Below are 16332 nucleotides of genomic sequence, written 5' to 3'. Positions count from 1 at the left end.
CTCGTTCGACAAAATGCGTTGACTCAGTCTGAGTAGAACTCGCTCAATTTTAGTTCTAGAGTAAATATTATACGTATTATAAAATTGAATTATGACAATATTTCTAAGGACAAGACGGTGTTACCTTTTTTCAATTATGTACCATACAACGTCCATTACATCGTAAACATTTTTAAATGACCATTAACTTTTCAAAATTTAAATTTTGTTAAAAAACTCACGTTCCTGCCGTCCAAAATATTACCACAATTCAATTTTGTAATAGGTATATTTATTCTAGAACCGAAATTGAGCGAGTTCTACTCAGACTGGGTCAACGCGTTTTGTCGTACGAGCGTACGACGGAGACAACATATTATGCGGATGCGACGTCCTCAAAATAATTGAAAATTAAACTGTCATGTCCTATATGTCATAAGAGAGATATCTCTCTCAAATTTGGGACTCAGGAAGTTTATATACCTACCTATATATATATTGAGGAAATTGCAAGACTCGCTATAAATGTATAATATCGTGAACTAAGTTTTGATTTATAATATCAGCGCAATACGATTCTGTAAGTACTCTGTAGATACAATTGAGATTAGAAATATTCCACACTTAAAAAAAAAATCTGTCCGATTTCGAATGTCAGAGGCCACTACCACAATGAATCTCATATACAGCGTAATTTATGAACTAGCTAAGCTTCATTTTTTTTTTCAATAATTCTAATTTAGTTAAATCTGAATTTTTGGGAACACTTTGTAATTTCAATTCGATTACATACAAATTTGAAAAACTAAGAAGTTGGTATCACTATATAGTTCACTCCTTAGACAGCATACAAAATGTAAGTATTTGAGTATTTAAGTTTACTAAGTACGCATACAAATTCTTAAGATCAGAATTTAAGTAAATACGTTATTAAATAAAATAGACGGTGATGAGCATACTCGATGAATCACCTCTAATCACCCTATACACACCTTCTGTGCGACTGTGGAGTTATTCCTGATCCGTGATTGGATATTCAGAGACGGCACGGCGATCCAATATACTAATGTTATATTAATGGGATTTTAATTAAATACGCATAGTGTGTTACGTGATAACACGACCTGTGTATCGCGTGGCTGTCGTTCGCGGAGGTGACGGTCGTAACGATAAATATCTCTTTCCCGCGCGTACAAACGATCTTAACCGATTTGTACCACGATAAGCTGCCAATACATCCTAACTGGTTTCCGCTCTGGGCACAACTATATATACTATATAGGTACCTACATAACATACACCCGCGTGTGATATGCGTGTTATATTTTATATCGTCAATTAGCGCGCCGAAACCAGTTTCACTTTTTATCGTATCTGCCTATAATATGGTCGATTTAAAAAAAATTACAATAATACGATTATCGATACTAATACGAAACGATTTGGATACATTATAATATTATATACTATGCTGCATGTGTGATAAATTTATGATAATCTGCCGACACGTACGTTTCCCAATAACATATACAGTATTAAATTTTAAAATGTTTTTTAATCAACAATTTGGCGTACACCGTACAATTACTATGAAATAGTCTGACTAGTTGTCGAATTCTCTCGATCAAACTGAAAATTGAAAATAACGTGGGAGCGATTATACAAACGTTTCTACATCCTACATCGTTCAAATTTTGAATTTTATAAGATTTTTTTCTTCGCCCAATAAATCGTCAATTGATAGGGGCTGTGAAAATTACAATAAAGGGGAACGTGCCCGGTACTTGTGACTTTGCGGGTGTACGCTTTAGTAATAGGTTATGCAAATTCACATTAATTGCATGCTAATTATTGCGTGAAAATAAAGTTCATGCAATTCAACCTTTTGACGAGGGGACTTTAGAAACGTTTCTACAGCCCTTCCTCCGTTTTTTTGAATTTTAAACTTGAACGGGTGCCAATCAAATATCAAAACCAGTCACAAATATGCAAGCGGAAATGAATGTGTGAAATTCGTAATGGTGGTAAGGATTTGGGAGAAATGTCAACGAACGAGCTTTATTCTTCTTACTCGTCACAGTGGTATCGGATATCCGCGATAGAATATTTTGTTGTCTCCGGTAGTCGTGTACGCGTGTGTGTAGGCTAAATGTTGAACACATATTATTATGATATAATCGGTAATACATGACTAAATCGTAATATTATAATTTATAATATGTAAGACGTAGTCAGATGAAACACGAGTTTTGCTCCGTCTTGAAATGGCAAATGCTCAAACTTTACCGCATTGATACAGCATATAACGACTGATTAAATACGTCATTACGTCATCGATTATCTGAAGTTGCAATAATATTATAATTTTATGCTATATGTATATAATACATAGTTAGTAGTTACAATGTTGTTTCCGAGATGTTTGGTAATAGTTCTGCACGTTTCACTATAGACGTGTGTCTGATTCGCTTACGATTCGTCATCAGTGTTTGTGTATTTATGAAACTATTACAACCATAGTTTTTTAAGTCCTGGCGATTTTTGTTATGGAAATCAGTCCATCATAATTATCCCTATAGTAAAACAGTTTATCACAGTATTATACATTCTTATATAATTACTCGCATTTATTTAAATTAAATTTTAGACGTCAAATGGCATTTAGCTATAACGATAGTTATTTGCTCGTATCATTGATTTTAGAATATAATATATAGTATAAGTATATTCTAAAACCAATGTTTTCCAACACTGGAAAATGATCAGATTAATTTTTGTTTTATTTTATTCAAATTGTGGAACACTGCAAGTTGCAGTCTACTATGCAGATATTTTTGCATTTCCTATAAGACACTAATAATATTATATAACTAACAAAATTATGTAACGATTCCCGCATATATTTGTATATAATATATATCTATAAATGTGTAAATGCATGTGCATACTACCGAACGACTTTAATCATTTTTTTTCAATCGATAATGTTCGCCTCGCAGTTAATTACATGTTTTAATATTTTACTTCGATAAATACGCGTTTCTAGTAAATGCACGCCATTTCCACTACCCACAGCGGCATCGTCTACCGTGGTCGGCCGTTCGTTTAATTATATATTACAGATATCGTAGAACTAATAATAATGTGTAGGTACCTATATAAGTGGCTGATAATTAAAACCGTCAATATTTAATGACGTTTACGTATATACGACGTATGATATAACGGACTAACTCCTTATGAATAGTTTAGTGCTCGAAGAGCTATAATTTTTCTACAGAAAAATAGTTTTGTCGGCAAACAAATGACAACAAATGCGCAGTCCGTAACATACTATTAAATTGTTTTAAAACAGCCAGTGAACTATACACGCCAAACGTATGTAAACATCATACAAAAGTTTCCTAGGTTAATGACTATTATATAACGTTTAAAAAAATTTCGTCTTATCAAAATTTACGCCGTAGAGTCGCGTGAAAATAGTCTGTACAAGGATATTTGATGTCTGTAGAACCCGTTATTTCTGTTGATTCAATCATATTGTCAATAAATAACAAGATTACAATATTACGATTATATTATTCTAATTTATAATTATTTTATTATAGCCGACTTCCTTATTCACATCGGTAACGTTTTATGAACAGTGCCTCAGAGCTGATTCACGAGATCGAGATTTCGCCACCATTATGATAATAGGGGCAACATTTCAATGAAAAGACTTGGGGTGCTGAAGCACATTGTTTTTTTCAGTCAGTTATGATCGTATAGATTACGCAATGAGCTGTCCAAATTCAATAACCGCACAAATGACTTTGTACCATTGTACATACGTATTGAATATCATTAATATGCATTAAGTATTAAGAAGTACCTAATTAAAATGGCATAAACCACGATGGCGCTGATTTTAAAACCGGAGGAGGGGAATTGCTAAGAACACCCTAGTGCTCCTCCCTAAAAATAACACACATGGGTACATCGCACTTAAACGTCTCAATCGTGACGGTTTGCAGTCAATAGACTTCCATAAATTTTCTAATCGCCATTATTAACAAATGCACTCTGCGCAACATACAAACGAAATACGTATCACAGGACACGGGCGCGTATAAACGACATTTCGTGTTTATACAATAATAATGCAAGTATAGTTATTATGCCTTTAAAGTATTATATATTTTTATTGTCGTCTTCGTCGTCTTAACCGAATCTTTTGTTCTGGACGGCGACGGCGCCCGGCCATAGATATCGTTGTCGGATGTCCCGAGATTATTATTTTGTTTTCTTTAATTTCGTCCCGCACTGCGACGATGACAGCCGGAGCTACAGAGATCTCTTGATACAATGATACGGTCTTCCGCACCGAAAGAATATTATTGTACACTCGGTTGCGACGCAAACAATACGATTATTCACGACAATCGGGTACAAAACGTCGGCTCGTTTTATGATAAAAAAAAAAAAAATAATAATAATAAACACAAGAAATAAACTAGACGACAATAATAATAATAATAATAATGATGATGATAATTGATCGTGCCGCACTGCGTCCGCCGGTCGGCAAACAATAAAATATTATCAGCGTGGCTCGCGCGCCGGATAGTAGGTATTTTTCTTTAAGGTAGGTATATATTATTATTATTACGCAGGATAACTACTATGAGTAAGTATACTTGAACGTATGCACACGCGCGAGCAGCTGTCGCAGGCTCGCGTTTCATATCTCGACGTCGGCAAGTTACCGTATACTTACACAAATAATACAAATATGTACCGTGTGTAATATAAACGTTGTAGAGGTACCTATGTATACTCCGTGCGGGCTCTGGGTCCTGCCGGGGCGGAGTGTGCGCGACAGTTTAGGTAGGGTACGAACTACTAAAACGTATATAAGGGCGGGATGCGAGTACTCCGAGTACTTATAATACGTATATATTACGTCCGCCATCGTTTAGGTAACGCGAACCGTTTGTTGTTCTAACTTGTATAATAGTGTGTACACAAATACATATATGTGTATATATATATATATATATATAAGTATATAAGAACGACGACAATAGTATAGTAGTAATAATAATAATAATAATTTTCAAGTGAATAGGGCTGGGGTAGGGGGTAAGGGGTATAGTATCGTGTTATATACGCATATGCGATGACGGCAGCGGCACTGAGTATACGGAGAACAAAAAAAAAAAAAAAAAACGAAATAATGCACTGCCCGACCCGAAGGCGGCGCTCGCAATTTTTTCCCCTAGGCTTTTATACTCGCGATATATATATACTTTTCTCTCTCGAGTATATTTTACGTATAATGCCTATGCGCGTTGTGCATAAAAATACGCGCTAGCACGCACACACACACGACGATTAACCCACCACACCCCGTTTTTGACTTTGGAGTGCTTCACCGGTACGCCATTTTTTAAGCGTCCCGCCGCCGCCGCTGTTGCGTTTCCACCCGTTTCCCGCGCACCGTACATGGGATCGCATTTTCAGACGCGACATTGTCACTCCGTAAATCGGACGGTCGTCGGTACACACATAGGCGTATATATAGCCGTGTACTGTGTTGGCTTACCGTCATTACACGTGCGAATGTATACAGTGTTGTAAACAATAAGGTTTCTCGTCGTCGATACAGTTTGTGCTACATTTCACTTACATTTATAATACTTATAATATCAGGACTAGCTGGATTTATATGGATTTTACGGTGGTAAACGTAATTTTTTCTTGTTTCGTTTTGTCGGGTCCTTTACAAATTCGGTTATTAAACTTCAAACATTGATAGATAATATTATATACGTATCGTTTAAATCAATATATGATCAACTTTTTAATTGTTCATACCTTTGCTCGTTTTAACTATTATAGCGGAAAAATAAATGATTTTGTATAGTTAAATAAATGCTAAATGCCTTAATATAATGTTATGGTATTACGGCGATAGTTGCGATTTCAATATTTCATTAGATCAATAGTTTTTCCTTTGGTGAAAAAAATTACGAATTTATTTGGGTGTAAGACTATCAACAATTATACATAAAAGGAAACTATGGGTTTATCGCTCATATCTTAATCTAAGTGCTATAAAAAAAAAAATGATGTACAAATGTACCTAAAAGTTAAAATCATATTGTGATAACAGATTTTCAAATTTACATTGTTTGATTTTTTTTTTACTTAAAACAGCATACAAATTCCTATATTAAATACTTTATTGAGTATTATATATATATAAATTTAACTATTAATCATAATATTATACTATGATTAGGTATAAAACAAATATATTAAGTATACTTTTAATCAATCATCAGGTATACTTATAATGATTTAAAAGTATATTAATCATATTAATTATTACTTATATTATTATAAATTATTTTTTTAAGCTGAATGGAAGTTTTCTTTTATTATATTTATGCTCATTAGTCACTCTTATAGACCATTCATTGTACTTAGTACTTGTACTTATAAGTTGTAATATATTAGCATTAGATTAATTACTTGCTCACATTTAACCATTATGACGGGTATTAAATTTATTTATACACGTGCGTGTGAATTAGTGAAATAACTTAAACTTGTAAAACGCGCAAATATTAAACTAGTAGTTTTTAGCGAAGATATTTAACACACGTCTGTTGTACCTACACCACGTTTTTATAATTTATATTCTTAATCTCTAAAATAATAATGAAATAAATTGTGACGCTGTATAGATGGTTTATCACTGTTTTAATGCTAAGCGCGCTTTTGCAGTGCAAACACAAATAAAAGTAAAAATCGTCACTCACGCACTGTTTGTAGTCACATACTATTGTTTATCTTGGTAATACTATTTCTCAGGTTTATTTTCATAGGTACTATATTGTAGTTTTACTCGACAAAATTACTATTCAAATATGCACTTTGAAATGTATAATGTAACAAACGTAGTTAATGTTTTTTTTCTTTATCGGTAACGTACCTTTTACTAGAAATCGCATGATCCGCTTTAATCACAATCATGTGGATAGGTAGGTACCTAAATTGAATAAATTTGTTTTGTAGTATTATCCAAAGCAATTAATTTATTATTCAGCTGTGAATTAACATTACAATTAAATAATGAGACGTGGTATAGCTATATAGGCACTTCTATAAAAGTAATATGTACACTAAAAATCAATATATTGTATTCTTACAAATTTAACTACTGCTGATACACAATATAGGATGATATTTATTGATATTAAATGATTTTAAAAAACATGTATAATGTATATGTATATTAAAATTATCTTGATCACCAAGGATTTAATTATCTGCAGCGAGTTTTTGCTTTAAATCTTACTTTTTTGCATTATTTAAGTTTAGTGTTTCTTTTTGGGACATCTAATATAACTTATTGAATTGTTAAAATAAAAAAAAATACATGAGATTCGCAAAATATATAGAATATAGGACATAAGTGCATTCAAAATTTAAAGCTCTAGGATTTGAACATGAATTAAGATTCACGTGATCACGTGCATTTAAATTTTAAAACCCGTGAATTTAAATCATGTGTGTAATTAATTGATTAATAACGGATATTTAAAACATAATATTTATTACATGTGTCAAATTATAATACGAATACAATATTAAATACATATAGGTATATAATATATATGTATAGGAGTGTGTTAAATAATGTTTGATCATTTCCGTAAAAAAACTTAAAATTAAAAACATCTGTCCCTATTATTCTGAATATAAATGTATCATAAGCAGTATTATTATAAACAGGTAGGACGATTTAAACGAATGCTTCAGGTTTAAAATAATTAACTGATTACCTATGACCGTTGTATAGAAACTAGAAACCATTGGAATATAATAAATGCATTGAAAAAAAAAATTCCAAAGGTAATAATAAACGCCTGTATTAATAAAAAAAAAAAAATGTACGTGAAATAAATTCACGGATTCGCGTGTAATTAAATAGCAACCCCCAATACAAATACACAATTGGACCGGAACTTTCACGTCATAGAATACATTTCGACGGTTAACATGCTAATAATTATCAAAAAATCAATGGCTACTCATCCACTTAACTATTCGCCATGTTGACGGAAACTGCTTGTGGAGATTTACGAATATTTCAGTAATTCATAAATTCATAATCCATATCCATAGACCATATCACGACCTCTGGTTACAAGCATTATTCAAGCTCTTTTCTTTATTAATTAATATTAAAAGCTTCGTTATTGTAAGATAATGGCATTTTCTTTAATTACATTCTAGCTAAATAACTTAACGGAAAAAAGTATATAAAAAATATCAATGTATTAAGGGTGGCGAATTGGCAAATTTTTTATTGTGTCAGTTAAATTTTGTCACGAAAATGAATATTATTTCTTATAACTTTAGTATATAAATACTACATAGAAATCATAGAATTCTATTTACAAACACTGTACGGGTAAATTATCACGATAAATTTCGAAAATTTGGTGGGTTGTAAAATATTTCCCAACTTACTAAATAAATGCACTTATTAAATAATATTATCATATCGATGGATATTTAGTAAATGTACATTAGTCATAAATACCTAGTATTTGAAACCATATTAAATTCATTTATCCTATACTATTATTGTGATGCATAATATTTACATAAAGGTATAATATTGTGATGCGTTGCTGTAAAAATTAAAATAAAAAATAATATGACTACGTGAAATTGTTACCGCGTGATGAAAATTCGTCGAAATGATTTACTCGTCTACTCGTATTAATATAAAATTTAACCGCACAAAAACGTATTTATATATATATATAGATATCTATAGGTATTATATAGATGACTTCAATATATCTACCTAATAAACAACATCATCATGATGTCCGTCTCGATTGCACGCCGCCAAAATATATAATTATTATTATTGTTGTCGATAAAACGTGTATCGTATAAGTATACGTATATCTGCCACCATATTATAATAGTTTAATATTATATGTTGTGTGTATTATATATTATTATTTACCTGAAGCAGACCGGATTTCGACATCCGGTCCGTCGTCTGTTTCCCGTTTATTTTCTACCGCCCTATATTTAATATTATATAGAATACACTACATAGACCGAAGGTATTTATGTATTATACTATATTATATAATTGGACCGACCATTTCGTACCGGAAAATCAACGAATTCATTAGTCTCGCGACTCACGGGAACCCGCGCCGCGCGTAAATTATTCATAAGACAAATTAAAACGGTCAGTCAGGTACCTACATACCACACGTCTTCTCGTGTAGCCGTCTCCTGTACGAATCGTCCGGTGCGTAAAGCCAACGACGACGGTGACGATGATTATGATAATGTATAGTTAAACAGTAATATTATAGTCAACATTAGGGTGGCTTCTGTGCAGATGTTGACCGCGAGATTTATGCTAAAACGCGTTCCGCAGAGAAAGTTCAATAATAATTCTTACGGTGGTCGAATCGACTTGACGGTTGTATATTATATTATAATATTGCATATAACTAGTGCTGTATACTTTAAAGTTGTTTACGTGAACCGAAGTGTTTAGAACGCTATTTATTCATATATTATACATAATATGTATAATTTATTCAAATATTATGGATTAATGTACAGCTTGCTTGCGGTCACACAAGTTTAGTTGACTATTATAATATATAATATAAACTAGCTGATCCTGCACAGCGTTGCCTGTGACAAATTAAACACCCGCGTGTACTTACTCGTTCTTAAATTGCGTTTAATGTGAACTGCTAGAGATTTACAAAACACGATTATTTAGATTGTTTTGATCAAGTATAAAATACAAGTCTAAAATGGTATCCAATCATAATACCTGATTTTTTTTTATTTTCTGTTTTCTATAGAAACTCTATGTAAACAAAAAATATTCGATTTCCGTTTGCCAAAATGGAAATATCTGTGTGAGCCCGTCTTTAAAATGTGAACTTTTTTAAATCCTTTCTTATAGTTAATCTAGAGTAGGTGTTAGGCAAAAAATAATAACTTAGTCTCTGATAACACTTCGAACTAGTAACTATAGTAGGTACCTCTATCCTATATGTACTATTTTTTATTGGAAAGTTATTGTTTACTGCACCATAGCTGTTATTGGCCGATCTTTGTTAATGTCTTAATCTTTTAGATCTTGAACGAGATTAAGTGAATAAGTCTTGTTGGCTCACCCCTGGTAAGTTTAATAAATAAATCAAATTATTATGACTTACAAGCAAATGATAGGAGTACATTTAAGTAAAAAATATATAGATTATATTTAGATTTAATTAGGTAGATACAGGTTTTAAATTAAGAAAAACAAAATATTGAATTAGAATATTAATAATTTTGGTCGTTAGAGTATAATATTGTTCATTGTACCTACTAAGAACTATTTTTACCAACTCTAAATTGTAATCTGTCACCTTAAAGTCTGATTTGAATTGCGCAAAAATATACGAGTATTTAGTTACAAAATCAGAACCGTTGTATACAAAATTAACATTTACGACGGATGCTTTAAAGAAGACAATTTAATTAAATACACATACGAGTACCCATTCAAGTGTGTAGTCTCAGTACTCTCGAATTTATAGTTTATGTTGTTATATTGTCGTGTAATTTAATTTTAAGTCTAAAAATATAGGTGTATATTATATTCATCGTTAACGGTTTATTTTTTTCACTCAACTACTACGCGTGAAATAATAATCCTCATCGATTGATTTTCACCTACGTATATTCGAGACACATAATATTATAAGTGATAATAGCATGGATAAATATTAAAATATAGCTATTATAGAAAGACGCCCGTAAATAATTTCCCGTAGGCTGCAATACGTATAATGCACTCTATAATACAATAATTACGTGTATAATTTATTTCGTTCCCGTTTTTATTAAAACATCAAGAAAACATTTTGAATTATGCAAATATATTTCCTACACACTAATTATCGTAATTTTTATCGTCGCGCAGCAATTTTAACCAAATGGTTTTACTTTGCGTTTAAATGGATTATGGAATCTATAATAATACGCCTAGGTCGTAAAGTGTTACTTGGACAGATCGAAGTTTTTATATAATTATTACTATGAATTTTTAATTTTTTATGTATATATATTGTGTTTAATCGGTATGACTCGTTTATTGGTAATCTCCTCCTCCGTTCGGCGACTCGTTTTCCAACTCTGATAAAGTAGGTATATAATTGCACGCGAAACTTTTTGTATCGAAGAAAACGATTGCTATAGGTATACAATATATTATATGCTACTATGTTATTTTACGAAATATCGTTTTGTTTTTTTTTTTTTTTACTTACATGTACTTTGAACGAAAAAAAAAAAGTTTCTTTGCCTCCACCCGTTGAGTTATCTCTTCGTTTCAATATCAGCTCTGCGTTCGTGCACAACTTTTATAACATTTAGTACGGTGCGGGACAAAGACGGTTGCTCGCTGCAGACTTTGAATCTCACCACGAAAATATTATAAAACAACAAACGCTCGCAGAGATTAAACGCGTGTCAGTATGTTATATTATTATGTATATCGCACACATAGTTCGCGAACAATTTACTGCGCACTACGCGTGGTTACCCCGAGGGCACTGTTCTCTTGTACGATATTTTAACATCCACACGCGTCGACAATATCAGCCAGTGGTCTTGGTGCAAACGACAGCGGGGCCACACGTGTACACATCACACACATATTTGTCATATGTATATACAGGATACAGGATGAGCAACCGTATGTTTTTTCGTCGTGGAAGTACACGGGAAACCGGGAAAACGCGGCGATGGTCAACCCTGTAAACACTGACAGACACTTTTGAATTGTCTTACGATATTATGTATTTTATAATAATATATATATCACGTGTACCGATATTATAATGTGTACAATAATAAATCGTATAAGTTTTGGAGCAATGATGTCGTCAAAGTTCATAAGCCCATATCGAACAACTGGAATAATATTCATCTCGCGCACACTATAGGTATGTGTGTATAGTTTAGTACTCGATAGTTAATATTATATAGCAATAATTACGTATAGTATCATGCCAGTGGTTGATACAGATATCTCAAACCTTGATCGACCGTGTGTTTTATCGTAGCGTTATATGCTGTAAGTATAAAAACACTCTTCGTAATAATATTCGTATAAAACAATAATAGTCTTAACCGTTAAACAGCCGTGATCGTTTAGTATATTCTTAAATGACATGATTTTGACATTTTTGATGTTTTAATGCGTATTATTATGCAGTACAGTAAACAGAAAATAATATATAGTTGATAGCTAATTTATTTTTGAATCATTATATCCTAAACAGTGATAGTTATTCTGTTAGGTATACATTGTGTTTTTACTTTTTACGTTATACCTAGCGTTGTTATCCTAAACGGATTTTCGAAAATGTGGTACTACCAACGACGTGACGTCATTAATAAGTATGTATTGCGAGCCTTGCTATCGCGAATAGTCTGGTAACTCGTATGGGATATTACTTTGGCGCTCTGCAGATCTCGTTCGCGATATTATACGTACCTACATAACGACCACAATAGATTATTATTTAATACGGATTATACGCTCGAATCGTTTAAAGGCCACACACGATTGTCTCGAAATTTAAAACTTAACTGTTTTCCGCATCACCGTCTTCGATTCCCTATAGGGATTAACTCTGGTATTTTTTCTCTCGAAATCCTTTATATGATAGAAAAATTGTTCACGCGTGTGCATAATGCGACCGTTATGTGCTCATTGCATACATTTAGTTTGTATCATTGAAATATTTACCTAATGAGAAAATCAAACTTGCAAAAATAAACTAAACGAAATATGAATGCATCGCACTAATAACGCGCATATCGATAGTAGTGTACGATTTTGTGAATTTCAAAACATTTTTTAATAGGATTTTAATCGGTTTTCACATTATTTTCTCTACATACGTTGTTATTATTATTGTTATATGTCTTTCCGCTTTAACGAATACCATCATTTTCAAGACCGAACAAGTGTGCAAACGAGGTTTTTATGAAAACAGCGCTGTCTGCAAACAAACAACGCTGATGGTGGTTTATTCGTCTCGAACTAAAAAAAAAATGTATACATTGTAAACTCGTTAGTTACGAATAATTATCGTAAAAACAGAAGATAATATGGCTGATCTGTGTGATTTTGAAACGTCATTAGCGAATGGAAAAACGATATTATGTATTATTATAGCCGTATGCGTTTACTGTAAGAGGACGTCATGAGCGTTTCTATTGGTTTTTTTCAAATATATTTTCTTATGACTTGATACATTTCTCGTAATTTATTACCATCGTAATCAATATTTGTTTTCACCTCGGAAATTCAATATATTCACGCCACCGCCATCATTCCCGGTGATCCCGCGATCCCGTTATTAAAGTGTGTTTTTATTTTTCATAGACTTGACTTCTCATAAATCTTTGAAACTCTTGTCTTTAAACGGCTGCAGAGATGACTGGTTTTTTATTTTAATTTTTTTTTTTTACTCTTAAATCACTTATATTTGCTATGTCGCTGTGTGTCTTAATACTAATCACAGAGTCCTATCACGTATTTATCGAATAATGCATATGCGTGTGTATTTTTTTCTGTACATTATCTGCCGATTTAGAAATCGGTTGTCAGGATATTAAAGCATTCCATTAAATCAAATTTATTGCATTACATTAAGTTAAAATTACTACATTATAAATGCGCGGAAAAAAGTTATTAATTCATCCAATTAATATCTTCCGTACCATTGTATAAGAGAAAAAGTGCGTGTTTATTATATTTTTTCAATGTGCATAATATAGTGAATATGATATATATAGGTATAGGTATAACTGTATAAGTATTATATGTATAAATTAAATGATATGATATAAAATAAAAAATAACAACATAAACTCCTCCAAAACAAGATATCATACCTGCATATCACAGTATAGACTATAGAGTATGTACTCATGTACAATATAATATCGATTGTTTATGAAAGAATTGAAGATAAGTCAAACTTATTTTAATGAAAATCACTTTTTGACAACAACAAAAAAACACTTATTACCTATGACTATACGTGTTTAGGCGGATCATTTGTTTTTGAAAAGAGTAAAGTAGGTACACAATACAATTTATTACTGAGTTTCTAAAATATGAGTACCTACTCAACTTATTTTTTCGATAATAATTCATGCTATTTATAATATGTTTTGGTGTACCAGAAAATATGGTACATTGTATTTAAAAAAGAACAATATTTTTTTCTAATATTTCCATGACTTTTACTGCACAAAATGCAGTGGTAACATTATTTTAATAACATTATTTTCTCGAGATAATTGTTTACTACCTAGTTGGACAGTGGCAATTACAAAATTGGGTATCTCATACACTCGATTATTTGAAAAGAATAAGTAATACATTAAAAGTATGTAGTGTAGGTAATAATTGGTCGCAACATTTATTTAAAAAATCGTTAGCCGGGATTTTTTTTAAAAGTACGATAAACCCATATTGTTTTGTAATTCTCTGAAGTTTCAACTTTTACTCTTAGCCCCTTTCGTAAATAATTGATTCGTAAGTTTTATTTTAACGCATACCGTCGTACGGTATCGTTTCAGGCACAATCGCAAGCATATGTTTGTTCAACCATAGTTTTACGATCGGAAAACGTTCGTAAAAAAATACACAGACCAAAACAAAAACGTCACGTCGTGAACATCGGTATTCTTATACGAATACGCACTACGACCTGTGTACTTATATAATATTTTATGTTTATGTATGACAACTAATTCCGATTCCGTTAATGTGTATCCCAGTGCGCTGCAGTGTACGCCATTATAAAAGTTGTATTCGTATATAACACTGCGTACATATTATTATTATAATACATATAATAATATTAAACGCGCGCCGCCCATACACGTGATATTATATGGGGGTATATATACGTTTTAACAATGTCGTGTTTAGTTTAGTTCGACTTAACGCGGCGTATATGCAAATGTATAATAATAATAATATATACTGCAGCCCGTATATATAAACACGTGCGCGACATTTCCAGCACGTATGTACCTACGGAATAATTGGAGGTTTGCATTCGCTATAGTACGTACAGGTAATATTATTGTATATTATCATGTATGGCGTGTGTGTACTGTGTGTATGCTCTCACAGAGTCTCACAGACAACACTATTGTTAAGGCCTCGGAATAATCCGTCTTAGTTCGTAATATTATTAGAATAATATATGCGAGATTATACTATTAAAATATATAATATAATATATATTATATATGCGGGGCTAATCTCGGTTAAAATATTACACAGCTCGTCTGTTATTGTTCCGGCGTGTCGTTCGACTCGCGACTCGAACCGGTATGCAGCGCAGTTGATTTCACTATATTATTATAAAAAAGTTTTTATATACAAACATATTATTAGAAGACCATTGACCATACTACATACGTTCATGACTATGTGGTAATATTTATTATTATATATTTTTAAGTAGAACATCTAAATATTTCAGTATATTATATATATTATAATATATTATATAAATACTTGTTTATCCATTGATCTATCTATATATTATATACTTTTATAAATATGAAAATGGAAATCTTTGTCACGCATGTTCTTCGAAATTACTCACCTGATTATTTTTATAATTTTTTATTTTTTGTTAAACAGTACATAGCGAGGCAAGTTCAAATCTATTTTTAACTCTATAAAATAGTGACAAATCTAGTTATTAATTTCTTAAATAACCTGTAAATAGGCAAACAGAGATTTTTTATTCAACGTGTTATAAATTATTAGTACAAAACTTTTCCTCTATTGAACGCTAATCTAACGTATTCACTATTGAAACTTTATGAGTTGTTGGTTTTTGGTTTTTGGTTTTTTGGTTCAGAATGAAAATGAAATAAAATTTGGGTTGTTTAACAACAACAACAACAAAATAATAATAATACTTTTAAAAATAATACTGTTAGATGATAAAAAAATAAAAACAAAAAGTTATGCTGAGCAGGACAGTTATGCAAAGTTGATATGTACCTATACCTATAATATTCATTCGACCCATGTCTAACCGCACCGAAAACTTTTTTCGAACATGACTAGTCTTGACGTATATAATAACACACAATGTACGTCGTGTTAAACAAATAAATTACACAAAGATACAGCTTTTTACCGACATAAAAATATTATATATTTTTTAGCTTCGTAAAATTCAACCTACTATTTGCAATTGCATT

At 31.6% G+C, this 16332-nt stretch overlaps 1 long non-coding RNA gene across 1 annotated transcript in view; it reads right to left on the bottom strand.

Moving 5' to 3' along the window:
* The window catches only part of LOC126550347 (uncharacterized), a 34546-nt gene extending 22824 nt beyond the window's left edge, over window positions 1-11722 (bottom strand). Inside the window, exon 1 of the long non-coding RNA XR_007604419.1 lies at window positions 11346-11722. This is a non-coding gene — a long non-coding RNA (uncharacterized LOC126550347). The remainder of the gene's footprint in view (window positions 1-11345) is intronic.
* Window positions 11723-16332: the final 4610 nt, after the last annotated feature.

This window comes from Aphis gossypii, chromosome 2, assembly GCF_020184175.1.
Source record: "Aphis gossypii isolate Hap1 chromosome 2, ASM2018417v2, whole genome shotgun sequence".
In the NCBI taxonomy this organism is placed as follows: domain Eukaryota; kingdom Metazoa; phylum Arthropoda; class Insecta; order Hemiptera; family Aphididae; genus Aphis; species Aphis gossypii.
This window is presented reverse-complemented; position numbering and strand designations above follow the sequence as displayed.